Source organism: Rhododendron vialii, chromosome 2a, assembly GCF_030253575.1.
Source record: "Rhododendron vialii isolate Sample 1 chromosome 2a, ASM3025357v1".
Classification (NCBI taxonomy): Eukaryota; Viridiplantae; Streptophyta; class Magnoliopsida; order Ericales; family Ericaceae; genus Rhododendron; species Rhododendron vialii.
Window position 1 is genome coordinate 4,390,617 of NC_080558.1, and position 16,937 is coordinate 4,407,553.

The 16,937-nt window shown below is 41.5% G+C and overlaps 1 pseudogene; it reads left to right on the plus strand.

Annotated features, from left to right (window-relative positions):
• The first annotated feature begins 13,591 nt into the window (after window positions 1–13,591).
• Window positions 13,592–16,150, plus strand: LOC131316981 (putative calcium-transporting ATPase 13, plasma membrane-type; annotated as a pseudogene).
• Window positions 16,151–16,937: the final 787 nt, after the last annotated feature.

Consider the following 16,937-nt stretch of genomic DNA (forward strand, 5'->3'; position numbering starts at 1 on the left):
CATGCGCGAGGGGCTTGTTTAAGCCCATAAAGAGCCCGGTGAAGTTTACAAACAAAGTGAGGGCGAAGAGGATCAGTGAAACCTAGGGGTTGCTTCATGTAAACTTCTTCTTGGAGAAACCCATTGAGAAATGCATTACGAACATCAAGTTGTTGTAGAGTCCATCTACGCGAGACAACAATGGCAAGAATAGTGCGAATCATGGAAGGTTTCACAACGGGGCTAAATGTCTCATCATAATCTAAACCTTCCTGTTGATTATATCCTTTGGTCACCAGACGTGCTTTATGCCGTTCAATAGATCCATATATCAGCATTACGGTTGATTTTAAAAACCTATCGACAACCCACTATATTCATTGAAGAAGTAGCAGGGACAAGAGACCATGTTAGGTTGTGGAGGAGAGCATTGTATTCTTCTTGCATGGCATGTTGCCAATGAGGAAATTTAAAGGCTTGAGTATAAGAGGTGGGTTCAAGAGTTAAAAGGATTTTGAAGGTCAACAGTTAAAGCATGGGGCAAAGGATGTGGAGATGAGCCATAGACAAGTGTGTTGATACTTTTAAAATTCTTTGGTGGAGGAGAGGAGTTGGGAGTGACTGATTGGGATGGGGTAGATGGGCTAGACGACAAGGGAGTCGTTGGTATTTGAGGAGTGGCGAGGTGGGATTTCCATTAGGAGAGGGCGTGGTATGAGGAGAGAGAGGCTGATTAGAAGTAGGGACTTGCTGTGGGGATGAGTTTGATGGTGGAGTATCGGGCGGAGGATGTGGGAGGGTGGAGTTGAGAGACGAAAAGACCGGTTGTAAGAAGACTAATCGGGGAGGTTTTGGTGGTGGAGACACCGAAAAACATCGAGTGTCCATGCACAAAAAATTAGATTCATCAAAAATAACATTCCGTGAGACATAGACACGTCCTGTTGCAAGGTCCATGCACCTGTATCCTTTGTGATTGCTTTCATAGCCAAGAAAAACACATTTGGCAGACTTTGGTAATAATTTGTGTTTATTATAAGGTACCAAAGGGGGAAAACATGCACAACCAAATAGCTTAAGGAAACGATAGTCAAGTGGCCATTGCAGCAACTTTTCATATGGCGAGAGATACTGAAGTTGTGCCATGGGTAGCCAATTTATAAGAAACACGGCAATCGAGAATGCCACCAACCAAAAACTAGACGGTAAATAGGACTGAGAAAGTAAACAAAGACCCATTTCGACAATGTGCCGATGCTTGTGTTCGACCATGCCATTTTGTTGTGGTGTGTGGGGGCAAGAAATCTGGTGGGCAATGCCATGTTGACGAAGATATAAGGTGAAGGGCCTACTAGTGAATTCACCACCTTCGTCAGATCGAACCCTTTTGATGCTGTGAACTGCTTGTATGGTGTGAGAAAATAGATTTTCCACCATTTTCTTGAACATGATGAAAGTGGAAAGAACATCAGATTTCCGTACAAGAGGATAAATCCATACATAGCGAGTACAATCATCCACAATAGAGAGATAATAATGATAAACAGAATGTGATATAATCGGAGTAGGACCCCATAAATCCATATGTAAGAGATCAAGCAGGTTTTTAGCATTAAAATTCCGAGCCAAAAATGGTTGTCTACATGACTTGCCCAATGGGTAGATATGACAAACTTTGTTAGGATTAATCTTGCCGACAATAGGTAATTTAAATTTTTGATGTAGCACACGAAAAACTCCATGAGAGGGATGACCAAGACAAGCATGCCACACATCTTGATCCGTCTTTTCACCATAGAAGACTAAACGATTAGAAATAGATGGATTGGCATGGATATGATATAATCTGGTGGAGCAACTACCACGGAGAAGAATCTGCACAATCTTGTTGTCCTTCACATGAAAACCATTAGAACCCATCTCAAAATAGCAGTTATTATCTTGAGAAAAATGTCGAATGGATAAGAGATTTTTTCTAATGGTAGGTACACACAAAACTCCATTTAGTGACAAAGATTTGGTAGGAGTACGTAGAACAGCTTGCCCAATATGAGAAATAGGCAATTGTGATCCATTTTCGATTATACTAGAATCAGTACGTGAATATGGTTCAGCATTTGAGAGATTAGAAGTGGATGAGGTCATGTGATGTGTTGCTCCAGAATCCAAGCACCAATTTGGATTAGAAAGATCAGAAGCCGACAAGTTTCCACTAGTTGTAGACTCGGCCGCGTAAGCAAAGTTCCCACGGTCGGGGCAAACTTTGGCAATATGACCTTGCTGGTTACAGATTTGGCAAAGCGGAGAGAAATGGAATGGAGGGCGATAAGTTGGAGTAGGTAAAAGTGGAGGACGATTATCGGGCGCGAGAGATGTAGAAGGTGGAAGCCGATTATCTCCAAAGTGATACCCGTTGCCCCCTCTTCCACGACACCCCCCACGACCTCAGTTATTGTTATGATGGAAATTTTGGTGCGGCCGGTTATTGTTATGGTGGAAATTTTGGTGTGGCTGGTTATTGTTATGACAGGAATTTTGGACCAGCTTATGGGTAGAAAACTGCTGATTTTGGGGAAGGCAAGTAGTAGCAAGGGCGGCTCCAGTGGATAAAGATAGAAATGTCATCCTTTTAAGAAGGTGTTCCTCTTGAAGAAGAAGATCATAGAAGTCGTCAAAGGTATTTGTAGGGATAGATGGAGAGACGTGATGAACTCCTTGTATTCACCACCAAGAGCATCAAGGATATACTCAATAAGTTGAGAATTTGAGATGGGTGATCCTGCCGCAGAGAGAGAGTCATTGATAGATTTGGCTTGTAGTAGGAAATCTCCAATAGGTGTCTCCGCATCCATCTTCAAATTGCGGATTCGATCACGGAGAGTACGGATATGAATTTTGGATAGAGGAGAAAGCCTATTTTCCAGAAGGGTCCACACTTCATAAGCCGTTGAGTAAGAGAGGAGCAGTGTTTGAATCGAGGGAGAAGACGTGGCTTTTATCCAACTAAGAACGAGTTTGTCTTTAGAGTATGCTGGTTTTACAAAACCATCTTCAAGTCTTTTGAGGGGAGCAGTTGTTTGGCTAGAAACAACATCCTTGAGATCGTGTATATCTAGTATATCCTCAAACTGTGAACGCCAGCACAAATTGTTATTTCGGTCCATTTGAGTGTTGAAGTGATGAGACATGTTGAAGGAGATAGGGAGAGAGAGATTATTAGAGGAGGAGGCAGTAGATGATTTTGATGCTCGAGTTAACTCGCTAGTCATGACTAATCGTCACGAGCTCTGATACCATGAACGAGAAAACAAGGTAAAAGAAATGAAAGACCCTTATTCTGGGTGCTCTTTACATTAGTCTATATATAATTGATTACATGAGCTAATTACAAGGAATGAATATCACTAATTGGTACAAATTCTGGAGCAAATCATGAGATTATGATTGGGGGAATCATGGGATTATGATTGGGGGAATCATAGGATTATGATTGACTTCCTTCAGAAGGAAGACTTAAATATTCATCCTCAGAATCCAATTAACTGACTTATATTTTCATCCTACCCAAAACTGTTCGGCAAAACCATATAAACCAACCCCCCCTCCCCCCCCCCCCCCCCCCCCACACACTTTGAAACTTCCATTTTCATTTGCAAGTTTCCTCTGCTCCCTTCTCTGAAATTTCTAACATGGTCGAGTGGCGACCAGCGATGAGAGCACGACGTAGATTGGAGGTGAATGAAATGGCTTGAGAGATTTGTTCGACCACCACTGTCGCTTGCCGCTCTTCCCCATCGTCGCCGCTCGGAGAGGCTGGCGTAGACGAATTCATCGAGCGGATCTTGGTTTGTTTTTCTTTGTATCTGCTGCTGTCGGTTGCTAGAACATAAGTGAACAATTATGCTTTCTTTGGTTTCCATTAGTTGTTTTGGGTGTAATTCAGTTTGGTTGTAACTTCGTCTACGAATGGTTTTTATCATTTGTTGACTACTTGTCAACTTATTCTCTTTCGGGTCCGTGATTGGGTATATGATTGTAAAAGCTTGGGTGTCAACATTGTTGGGATAAGGGCTAAGCAGCTCGCGAGTTTGCCTTGTTAAGGGCTCGGTCCGAAGGATAAATGAGCGAGCTCGAGCACAATTTTGCAGTCAAACCTAGCAAGGCTCGACTCAAACAGGTTCGGCTCGGAATATATATATACACACACATATACACACACACTTTTTAGTTTTTAAGTTTTAACTTTTAGCCTTTAGGGTTTGGCTCGGCTCGGCTCTGTTGACGGCTTCGAGCTTGAGTTCGAGCTGAGCCAGCTTGTTTATTCCAGACCGAATACTAACGAGCTGAGCTCAAGCTTTGTATATGCTTGGCGCGCCGAGCTCGAGCCCAAATTTTTCAGCTTGATTCGAACTCAAGCCGAGCTCGAGCCATACGAATTTTGATCGAGCCGAGCTTGAACATGCCAATATTCGGTTCGACTCGGCTCGTTTACACCCCTAGTTGGGATGCTTTCTCTTTATCGTGATGTTGTTCTCTTTGTTTTGCCATTTCACTCCGCTACGTTGGCGATTGGATTTTGTTTATTTTTATTCTATGTCATGGAAAATTATTTACTTCATTTACCATGAAATATGTTTGTCTACATTCCTATCATTTCATGGTTAATCATTTAGACCGTTTACCATGAAACTATTTCATGGTTAATTATTTGAACCATTACCAGGAAACTATTTTATAGTTAATTAATTGTTTGAATATGTTCACACCAAACCCATAGTAGTTTGGCTAAAATTCACACTAGTCCGGCCTCCATTGTTGCAAAGTCCGTGGAAGAAGAACGACGCGGTCGCAGTGGTGGCCGCGGTCAGAATTAATAAATTATTTACTTTATTTACCATGAAATTTGTTTGCCTATGTTCCTATCATTTCATGGTTAATTATTTGGACCGTTTACCATAAAACTATTTCATGGTTAATTAATTGTTTGTCTATGTTCTAAATATTTCATGTTGTAAATGCATATGGTTTATTTACCATGAAATTGGTTTAGACATCGTTTAAAATAATTTGAAATTTTGAAATTCTTCTATGATATCTCATTTAATTGCAGAGATTGATATTCATCACAATCCCATTAATTTAGGAAAAGCTTATATACTTTTTTGTTCATTACAAAATAGACTCGGTTTCATTTTCGTCCTCACAAATTTTTTAGTTTCAATTTTACCCTTGTCATTTCCAACTGATTTCAATGTTAGACTTTCCGCTAAGAAATGGACGGAAACACTAACGGAAGGGTTACGTGGACTGTGGCCCCCCACCTCCTTCTACTTTTACTCTCTCTCTCTCTCTCTCTCTCTCTCTCTCTCTCTCTCTCTCTCTCTCTCTCTCTCTCTCTATATATATATATATATATATATATATATATATATATATAACAAAGAAAAGTCAAATCGTTAGCCTAAATACAGAACCGCCCCAAAAATCACTCGCCTTCCTCCTTCGTCTCTGCGTGTCACCCACGCACGAGAGTATTTCTCACGCTCATGGCCGGCTCATAATTTTTAGAGGCCGGAAGCGAATTTTTTAAATGAGGCATTTCTATATTTTTCATATAAAAGTGGTCTACAAAAAGTCTCAAAAAAAACCATTACAAAAGGTTTTCCATTATGAAATAGAAGCATATTATCCAAAAAAAAATGCAACTATTGCAATAACTCAAAATTCATCATTTGAAAATTAGTCTTTTTGCACTTTCTGCTGCAAACGTATTAATTAAGTCTCCATAGTCCTCAACTCCTCAGGTGTTTCTCTTCTTTTCTTTTTTCTTTTTTGATCGCCCTAGTGTTTCTAATGAGTAATTTCACCGTTTGAGTCTATTTTGTGGCTCCTAAATTTTAATTCGGTCTATTGTGTGTGCATTATATATATATATATATATATATATATATCCTAGAATTTTAGGGGCCCTCATTTTTAACATTTTTTGAAGGCCCGAAGCACATGCTTCCCTAGCCTACCCCTTTAGCCGGCGTGTCACGCTCCTTTCCACACGCAACCTGTTTCTGGCGTGTGGAGACTCCTTCGACGTCGTCCGACAATCGGACAACCACCACTGTGCTCGTCTCTCCAATACTAACACGAATGCGTGGCCATAAAGTGTTATCGAACACTTCCAGTTGCTGGCGAAACAGAACATATGACTAGCTAGAATACCATTTTTTCTGGCGACTCAACCCTCAAAACTACGCTCTGATACCAATTGGTGTGCTTTACACTCCTCTCTCTCTCTCTCTCTCTTTGCGTACTCCATCCATGAAATCCATAACTGGACCTGCAGCTTTTCCGGCAATTGTACCCATAAAATTCTAATTCTAAACCCTAACTCATGAAAACTACAAAAATTCAAACCCCAAACTAGCAAATGCAGTAAAGTAATTACAAAAAATTAAAAATCCAAAACTATCAAATTGAAGCTAATTTACTGTGTTGGTATGAATTAACTACACAATCCAATTGCACAATTGAATTCGTGAGAAAAGATTTGGTTGCATCCAAAGAGAGGGAAGTATGGGATTTCGGAGAAGCAGGGTCTTGGAGTAAGCCTTGAGAGAGAGAGAGAGAGTAGTGGAGGTGATTGAATTTTTGGTGGTGAAAGGTTGTAAGAGTTTAGGGAAGTCAGGAGTTGGGTGGAGTTCGACGGAACTGGGAATAGAATGGAAGAGAGAGAGAAGATTAAGGGAGGGGTAAACATGCCCAAGTTAACGGAGGGTTGAGATTTACAAGAGACACATGGCCGCAAGACATTAAGGGGACGGGCGGCGGCGGCGGCAAAGGATCCTACTAAGTGAAGGGGGTGGGGCCATAGTCCACGTAAGCCTTCCGTTAGTCCACTTTGGGTGTTTCCATCCATTTCTTGACGAAAAGGGTGACGTTTTAAATTGGTTGGAAAGGAGAAGCGTAAAATTGAAAGACGTTTTAAATTGGTTGGAAAGGAGAAGCGTAAAATTGAAACCAAAAAATTTGTGAGGACGAAAATGAAACCGAGTCTATTTTGTAAGGACCAAAAAAGTAGATAAGCCTTTAAAAAAAAGAACAGTTTAGATGATTTGTAGAAAACCCGAGATGCGCCATACAAAAAAACATGTGCATGATCTGTCTAGTAAAATTTGTGTGCAAAGATCTTTTGTTCATTTTTGCATTGCAATCACAAGAACGACACTGAACTTCACACAACAATTTTAGATTTGAGCCCTGTTCTTAACAGTTAACACCTATTGTTATCGTTGATGTCTCTCGAATCTAGTAATCTACCCTACAACTTGGACCCCAAAATGGCATAATTACTCAGTAGTGGAAAAGGATTTTTTGGAAGAATGGAGCATCACTCAAAATTAGGGGTGTTATTCGGTCGGTTCGGGATGGATTTGTCGGAAATTGATTGGGTTCAGGGTATATAATTTCGGGACCGATCCCAACCGGTATTAATTTCGGTTCAATTCGATTCAGGGTGGATTCGGTTTGGTCGGAAAATTCGGTCCGACCGAATTGGGCCTAGTTGGGCCAAAAATTAAAATTCAAAAATGGGCCAATTTAAAAAAACTTGATAGTGGGCAAAAAATGGCCCATTCCACCTGGTATTTTTTATAAAAGTGTTTCTTTGACAGTGGGTCAATTTCACTTGTTTTATTTATTATATATAGATTTATAATAAATATATATGGTTCGGTCGGTTCGGTTGGTTCGGTCCTACATCGGTTCAGTCGATTTGGTCCGCATTCGGTTCGGTCCGTATAGATTTCCAGAAAATCAAAACTGAACCGACCTAGGTTCGGTTCAGTTCAGTCCATCCCTAACCACAAAAAAAGGCCCCTGGACCGACTAAAGACCGAACCGATCGGTCGGTTTTTTCGGTCCGGTCGAGTTCGTAACAACCCTACTCAAAACCATCAAAAGAGGGGCCTTGGTGGAAGAGACAAAGATGTGAATGAAAAGGTTGATCGAACAAGTGGAAGGAACAGGAAAACCAAACACGATTTATGCCCATTCCAAGAGAAAAACATTTTCATCCGAATGATGAAAAAAGTTTTACCTGGTAAAACAATTTACTGTCTCTTCTCCAACAAAACAACGGAAAATATGGAAAACATTTAACACATTCGCAGTACTTCTCCTTACTTAGCTTTATTATGTTCACTGATCTTGCAACATGTATATTTATCCCACTGACTTGCGGACATATATGGAGAAGATGAGATTTAGCTTAACATGGGTCTCGTGTCTGAATTTCCAACAGGTAACTTCTGGGAATGGTCGAATGCTAGTCACCTCTGTGGGAATGAACACAACGTTGGGAGAAATAATCACAATCAGCATCGACTCCAACGAACATACCCCTCTGAAATACAAACTCAACAAACTCACCTCATCAATCAGAAAAGTCGTTTTTAACAACTTTACAGAAACAGAACGAATTTTTATTTCTCTGCAAATGATCTTGATTACAGAAAAGAGAGGGATTACAAGTATTTATATCAAGCCTAATACAAGAGATTAACTACCACTACCACTCTCTAACAACTTGCATGACAGCTAAGCAACTACTAACAAACTGACTAATTGCTAACAAACTGACTAATCGCTAACTAACTTTATTAGTGGAGCATAACTCTGAGCTGTTCTCAGATGGCTCAGCTTCGGCTTGAGCAGTGGCTTGAGCTGAGCTGTGCACTGGGTTGGTTAACAGCCCCCCGCAAACTGATGTGGGCATGGGTGACAGCATCAGTTTGTCCCTCAGAAGAAAGAAACGAGCACTAGTAAGAGGCTTTGTAAATATGTCAGCTATTTGACAATGTGAGGAGACATGTCTGACTTGGAGCTGCTTGAGGCTAATCTTTTCGCGAACAAAATGGAAATCAACTTCAACATGCTTTGTGCGAGCATGGAAGACTGGATTTGTGGCCAAGGCAATTGCAGACACATTGTCACACCAGATAATAGGAGGAGGCTCAAAACAAGAAACACACAAATCTTTGAATAACTGTTGCAACCACACAACCTCTGCTGCCACATTGGCCAGAGCTTTGTACTCGGCTTCAGTGGAAGAGCGAGCAACAGTGGGTTGTTTCTTTGCAGACCACGAGATAAGATTAGGACCAAGATACACACTATATCCGCCTGTAGATCTTCTATCAATGGCATCACCAGCCCAATCAGCATCCGTAAAAGCAGTCAAAGTAAGAGAGCCTTTGGTAAAGTAAAGACCATAATACAATGTGCCCTTGATGTACCGTAGAATCCTTTTAACAGCAGTTAGATGTTTCTCCAGAGGAGGGTGCATATGTTGGCACACAGAGTTAACAGCAAAGGCAATTTCAGGATGAGTAAGAGTAAGGTATTGTAAAGATCCCACAAGAGAGCGATAGAATTCTGGATTGGCAAGAGGAACATCACAATCCAAGACAGGTGGTTTTAGAGAAGATGGAGTACTACAAGGACGACAATCTACCATCCCAGCTTTTTGAAGCACTCTAAGGGCATATTTGAACTGTGAAAGAAAAAGTCCAGCAGGAGTATAAACCGCCTCTATGCCCAAAAAATAGTGAAGGGGTCCCAAGTCTTTAAGGGCAAAAGAAGTACTCAATTTTTGAATAATAGTAGTAATCAAAGACGCAGTGCTGCCAGTCACAACGATATCATCCACATATACGAAGACATACACCAATGCTGAATCTTGTTGAAGCACAAATAGAGATGAATCAGCCATGCTATTAATGAACCCAAGAGATAACAAACACCATGACAGCATATCATACCAGGCTCTTGGTGCTTGTTTAAGGCCATAAAGAGCTTTATGTAGTTGACAAACATGATGGGGATACTGAGAATTGACATAGCCTTGGGGCTGTCGAAGATAGACTTTTTCTTGGATTGTGCCATGGAGAAAAGCATTTGAGACATCAAGCTGCCTAATGGACCATCCATGATATAAAGCTAAAGTAAGGACCACACGAACAGTAGGTTGTTTCACAACTGGACTGAAGGTTTCAGTGTAGTCAATACCTTCTGTTTGTTGAAAACCTTGGGCTACTAACCTAGCTTTATACCTAGCTACTGATCCATTGGAGTTCCGTTTGATTTTAAAAATCCACTTGCAACCAATAATAGGGGCATCAGGGGGAGGAGACACAAGAGACCAAGTCCCTTGGGACATGAGAGCAACGTACTCTTCTGACATGGCCTGCCTCCATTCAGGAAAAAGCATTGCTTCTTTGAAAGAATGAGGTTCAGTGAGAGAATGAGAAGACTGAATAAGAAGAGAAAAAGGAATTTTGGGAACAGTTATACCATTCTTAGCTCTAGTGACCATGGTATGAGTAGGAATCAGAGGAGGAGCAGGAGGTGAAGTAGATTGGACAGAGGGTGTGGTAACTATAGGAGATTGAATAGAAGGAGTAGGAACTACAGAAGAAAAGGAAGAAGATGGACTATGAGAGGGAAGAACAACAGAAGGGATGGAGGTAGATGATGGTATGACAAAGTGAGGAATGGAGGAGGGAAGGGAAGATGAAGGAGATGAAACAGAAGGTACCAGAGTAAGGTAAGGAAAATCATGGTCAATAAACTTAACATGTCTTGAAATATAAACTTTGTTAGTGGTGGGGTCTAGACATTTATAGCCTTTGGTACCTGAGCAATACCCCAAGAATATACAAGGAGTAGTCCTAGGTTCAAGTTTGTTGGTAGAATAAGGTCTCAACCAAGGGAAGCAACAACATCCAAAAGGCTTCAAAACCATGTAATCAGGTGGGGTCTTGTAAAGTTTATGAAAAAAGACCTCGAACTTAAGAGAAGAATGAGGGAGTCTATTAATAAGAAAAACTGCAGTAGTGATGGCTTCAAGCCAAAACTGAATAGGCAGATTAGATTGCTGAAGAAGAGCAATGGCAGTCTCAACAATATGCCCATGTTTTCTTTCGACTAGGCCATTTTGTTGAGGAGTATGTGGACAAGTTGTTTCATGTAGAATACCAAACTGAGCAAAAAAGAAAGCCATGACTTTATTAAGGAACTCACCCCCTCTGTCAGATCGTAAGATCTTGACAGAAGTCTGAAACTGATTTCTGATAAAGAGACTAAAGGCTTTAATATGTGAGGAAACTTCAGACTTAGAATGTAAAGGAAAAAGCCAACAATATCTAGTGTAATCATCCACAATGAGTAAATAGTACTTATAACCAGAGAAAGAGAGTACAGGGGAAGGACCCCAAACATCTGCATGTAAAAGATCAAAAGGTGCAGTGGTGTGAGTAGTGGAAACAGGGAAGGAAAGCTTATGGCTCTTGGCCTTATGACAAGCATAACAATCTAGAGTAGTAAAGGAGGGAACAGGAAGATGATATTTGGTGGACAAGTGATGTAGGAGTGCAACATGTGGATGACCTAAACGTCTGTGCCAAAGAACTACAGAAGGAGTTGTGCTGAGAAGAGCTGTACCAGATGGAGAGTGTTTAGAAAAAGGAAGAAGGGGATAGAGACCCTGGTGGCAGGGGCCCTGATGGATCACTTGTTGGGTAAGCTTGTCCTGAACTAGATAACCAGAAGAGTCAAAAGTAATTCTGCAGTTATTATCTTTTGCAAAATTATGGACAGACAAGAGGTTGTGAGAGATGTGAGGAACATGAAGAATCTGGTTCAGATGAAAAAGATGTGTTGGTGTAGGAAGCAAGCCTTTACCTGAATGTGAAACAGAAACTGCTTGGCCATTGCCCACTGCAACAGTTGGAGGAGGTGGCACACTGGTTGGTGCTGTGATTTGAGTAACATCATTGGTTACATGGGAAGTAGCCCCTGAATCAAAGTACCATGGGGCAGAAGGAACACATGATGGAGCACCCTCATGAAATCCGGATTGAGAGCTTGAAGCACCAGGGGAACCTTGGGAAAGGGAAGTAGGAGTGTAGCCTTGATAATAATGTGGAGCAGAACAAGGGCCAGTGTAGAGTTGTTGAGAGAAACCATTGTGATGATGCTGAGAATAGCTTGGTCCAGAAAAGTGTTGCGGAGAATAACCATTGGAAGATGGCGGCGCTGTGCTTGGGCCAGAAGGAAAAGACATAAAGGTACCATCACCAACCATTAGTGCCTGATGTGGAGGTCGAAATGATGAAAAACCGTGCCCATGCTGAGATGATGAAAAACCTTGCCCATGCTGAGGCCCAAACTGATGATAAATAGAAGGTCTATACCCCAGATTCTGTCTGTGATAGCATGTTAAGGCTGATGATTGAATCTGCCACAAATTTGACAACTACCAGGAGGAAATGGAAAGTTCGTAGGAAACGAATTCCTAGGGAAAGATGCTCCTCGAAATCTATCTCGAGGTCGACTGTTATTTTGATAACCACCATAAGACTGCTGTGCAAAACCAGGCATGTGAGAGGAAGTAGGACCAAATTGAGGTGCTTGTGCTCCAAACTGAATAGGATACTGAAAACCACCTTGCTGTGTAGAAGGTAGTGAAAATGATGAAGCAACAGAAGGAACACCAGAAATAATTGAATTACCAGAATTTGATGTACCAGAAGCACTATGATGTTGAGTAAGTAAAACAGTAGAAGATGAAGGATCTTGAGTGTGATCTAGATACATATCTTCTGACAGAAGCATAGCAGAAACAACACTAAACGATAAAGGTGTTGTGGCACACTGAGTTCGAATGGTTTGCTTGAGAGAGAGATAATCCTCAGATAATCCATTCACAGTATGAAAGACAACCTCAGCATCATCCATGTGCGAGCCAGAAGCTTCCAGTTTCTGAACAAGTTCCTTCACAAAATCCAAATATTTCTCCATAGATGTGGTCTTTTTAAGACTTAAAGACGTTTTTTTAGATCAAGAATGCGTGATTGAGAAAGAACACTGTATTTGACCTCAAGTTTCGCCCAAACTTGAGAAGTACGAGTAGATCCAACCACATGTGGAAGAATAGAAGGTGTAAGAGTGGCCATTACACATGACAAAAGCATTCGATCTACAGTTTGCCACAAAACAAATTCTGGATTTGAAGATTTGTTCGCTGAGGTATCTTGAATCTCAGATGGAGGAACCACAATGGAACCATCAAGATAAGAAAACAAACTATTTGCGTTCAACGCGTTCTCAATTTGTGATTTCCACGCGAAGTAATTTGAGGAATCAAGTTTTATGGTGATGAAAGACTGGAAATTCGCGATAAGAAAAGTAAGAGAGGGAGGAATAGACTCAGCTGTTGACGGCGCCATGGATGTTGACGAAGAATCAGAAGCAAATCGAGGAGAAAGAGCAGATCTTCCACCAGAAACAAGGGCTTTCGCCTTCTAGGGCTTTGATACCATAACAACTTTACAGAAACGGAACGAATTTTTATTTCTCTGCAAATGATCTTGATTACAGAAAAGAGAGGGATTACAAGTATTTATATCAAGCCTAATACAAGAGATTAACTACCACTACCACTCTCTAACAACTTGCATGACAGCTAAGCAACTACTAACAAACTGACTAATTGCTAACTAACTGACTAATCGCTAACTAACTTTATTAGTGGAGCATAACTCTGAGCTGTTCTCAGATGGCTCAGCTTCGGCTTGAGCAGTGGCTTGAGCTGAGCTGTGCACTGGGTTGGTTAACAGTTTTATCTGTCGCATTCTTAGTCCAAGTCGTCTTATTGATCCGATACTTCACCGGAAACCAAAAGGACATGAACGGGAACGCAGAGTACAACGGCAGCAAAACCAAAGCCTACGACATCCTAAATTTTGTCTTCGATATCATAGCTGCTCCAGTAACTATACTAGTCGATGCAATACCAGGAGGGTTACCGGTGGCTGTGACTCTCTCTCTGGCTCATTCGATGAAACGAATCATGAGTGATCACGCCATGGTTGGCAAGCTCTCTGCTTGCGAAACAATGGGTTTCGCCACCACTATTTGTACTGACAAAACTGGAACACTCACACTTTACCAGATGAAGGTGACAACGTTCTGGTAAGGCCAAGATTGTATTGAGGAAAAAGGGATCTCTTCTGTTGCAACCAGTTTTGTTGAACTACTCCACCAGGGTATTGGTTTGAATACAACTGGTTCTGTTAATATGTCTGCTTCAGCGGCCAAGTTTGAGTTCTCTGGAAGCCCTACGGAGAAGGCGATCCTGTCTTGGGCTGTTTCAGAACTGAACCGGGATATGGAGGGACTTAAGCAAAGTGATGAGATTCTCCATGTTGAAGCGTTTAACTCAACAAAGAAAAGAAGTGGTGTTTTGATGAGGAATAAAGAGCAAAATACGATTAACTTGCACATCAAAGGTGGAGCAGAGATGGTACTGGCTATGTGCTCGAATTACTACGATGTCTCTGGAACCATCAAGGTTTTGGATGATGATGAAAGGAATAAATTTGATGGTATAATTCAAGTGATGGCAGCTAGTAGCTTGCGATGCATCGCTTTCGCGCACAACGGCACAAGCAAGTTCCAGAAGAAGAAAATGAAGAGGGAAAAAACCAAATAGAAGAAAACTGCTTGACCCTTTTGGGGTTAGTGGGTTTGGTGGATGCATGTCATCCGGGTGTGAAAGAAGCCGTGCAAGAGTTTCAATATGCAGGAGTGAACGTGAAAATGGTCACGGGCGACAATATTTTCACGGTTAGAGTTATAGCACCCGAATGTGGGATACTCAAGCCTAATCAGGACATGGAAAGCCGAGCAGTGGTTTTGGGGGAGCAATTCAGAAACTACACGCCAGAGGAACGAATGGAGAAAGTCAACAATATCAGTGTGATGGCAAGGGCCTCTTCATGCGACAAACTCCTAATGGTAAAATGCTTGAAGCAAAAAGACCACGTGGTGGCGGTCATCGGAGATGGAACCAACGACGTGCCAGCACTAAAAGAAGCCGATATAGGCCTTTTGATGGGACAGGGGACCGAAGTGGCAAAAGAGTGCTCTGACATCAACATTTTGGATGACAGCTTCGGGTCTGTGGCCACTGTTTTAAGGTGGGGGAGGTGTGTTTGTACCAACGTTCAGAAATTCATTCAGTTGCAGCTCACTCTGACTGTTGCTACCCTTGCCATAAACTTTGTTGTGTCGGTTTCAACCGGAGAGGTCCCACTTTCAGCCGTCGAATTGGTATGGGTCAACTTGATTATTAACACATCTGGTGCTTTAGCGTTAGCCACTGAAAAACCCACAAAGGAGCTAATGGAAAATCCACCGGTGGGTCGAACAAAGCAACTCATAACCAACGTTATGTGGAGAAACTTACTCTCTCAAGCGTTATATCAAATAGCTGTCCTGCTCACCTTACAATTCAAGGGTGAAGAAATTTTGAAGGTGAGTGCGAATGTCAATGACACTCTGATTTTGAATGTTCTCGTACAGTGTCAAGTGTTCAATGTTTTCTTCATGTGGAAGCTCGAGAACAAGAATGTGTTTGAGGGAATTCACAAGAATCACTTGTTTTTGGTGATTATTGGGGTGACGATTGCAGTTCAGGTGGTGGTGGTGGAGTTTCTGAAGAAAGTTGCGGGTACGGAGAGGTTGAATTGGTGGTAGTGAGGAGTCTGTGTTGGGTTTGCTTCAGTTTCTTGGGCAATTGGGTGGGTTGTCAAGTGGATTCCTGTTCCAGAGAAACCGTTCTCCTCCACCCCTCTCTTCCCCCGATCAGCCGTACCTCTTTCTCTTCGACTACAGTCGATCAGAACAACAACGTAGAATTAGAAATCAAAGGCGAAGCATTGGAAGCCACCACGGAGGACAGTACTTGTAACAATCAAGGAGAAGGGGTGTCTGCTGCGGTCAACGACGGAGAAGGCGAACAGGCGGTGACTGGCGTCGGGAAAATCAAGCAAGAATTTGTTGACGCGAATCCTGGGTTCGGACCGAAGGTAAAGGAGGGAGCAGTTGAGGAAGAGAGAGACGTGAAAGGTGTGAAGGGAGATCAAATAAAGGTTTCAGGTTGAGAGCTTTGTAGAGGGTGGAGAGAGAGTGGAGAGTGTTGAGATAGAGGGTGGGCACGAGAAGAATGATAATGTATACGCGGCTGAAGGAACGGAGAAATGTGACAATGCAGCCGAGGGTGAGCTGATTGAGGGAAGAGATGGCGATGATGGTGGAGCGCAACTGGCTATTATTCCAGGTAATAGAATCACTCCTTATACTAGCAGTTCACTGGTTAGTTTGAATTAATTTTATTTGGCATGTACCAAAATCGATAATGGTTGAAAGCAAGGTTGTCAAACCACAATACGTATGTGTATCGTTACTAGAAGTTGAATCACTCCTTGCTAGTAGATTGGTAATGCATATGCAGCAGACGTGACAGAGAGGTGACAATGCAGCTGAGGAGAACGGAGCGGGGGTGAACCGAATGATGGAAGTGGAACGCCAGTATTCCAGGTAATAGAATCACTCCTTACAAGTAGTTGACTGGTTATTTGGAAGTTTGAGTTAAGCTTATTGCAATTGTATTGTATTATTAGATAATGGGTGAAAGCAACGGGATAAGTATGTGTGTATCTTTTTTGTCATCTTATGTATCGTACCAGTACACATAAATTAACATTAACTTTGATGATACAAAATTTATTGCAGATTGATCAAAACTTTGATGATACAAAATTTTGCTCCACCATATAACATGTTCTAATACGAATCAGTGGGTATGTAATTTACACCAAAAAATAAAAATAAAAATTTGGGTTTGTATAATTTACACCCAAAATTTATAGCGATGAGTTATTCCAAGAGTTTAGACATTTGAATACAATATTATTGAGAGAACTAATAAAATCGATTAACGTCCTTGATTTTATAAGGTCTTGTTTGGAAGATGGTGGTTTTCAAATGGTATGGGTTGCTTATCGAATTTTATTGACTACACTAGCTACATTTATTTCAGAGGAGATGAGTTTTCCTAA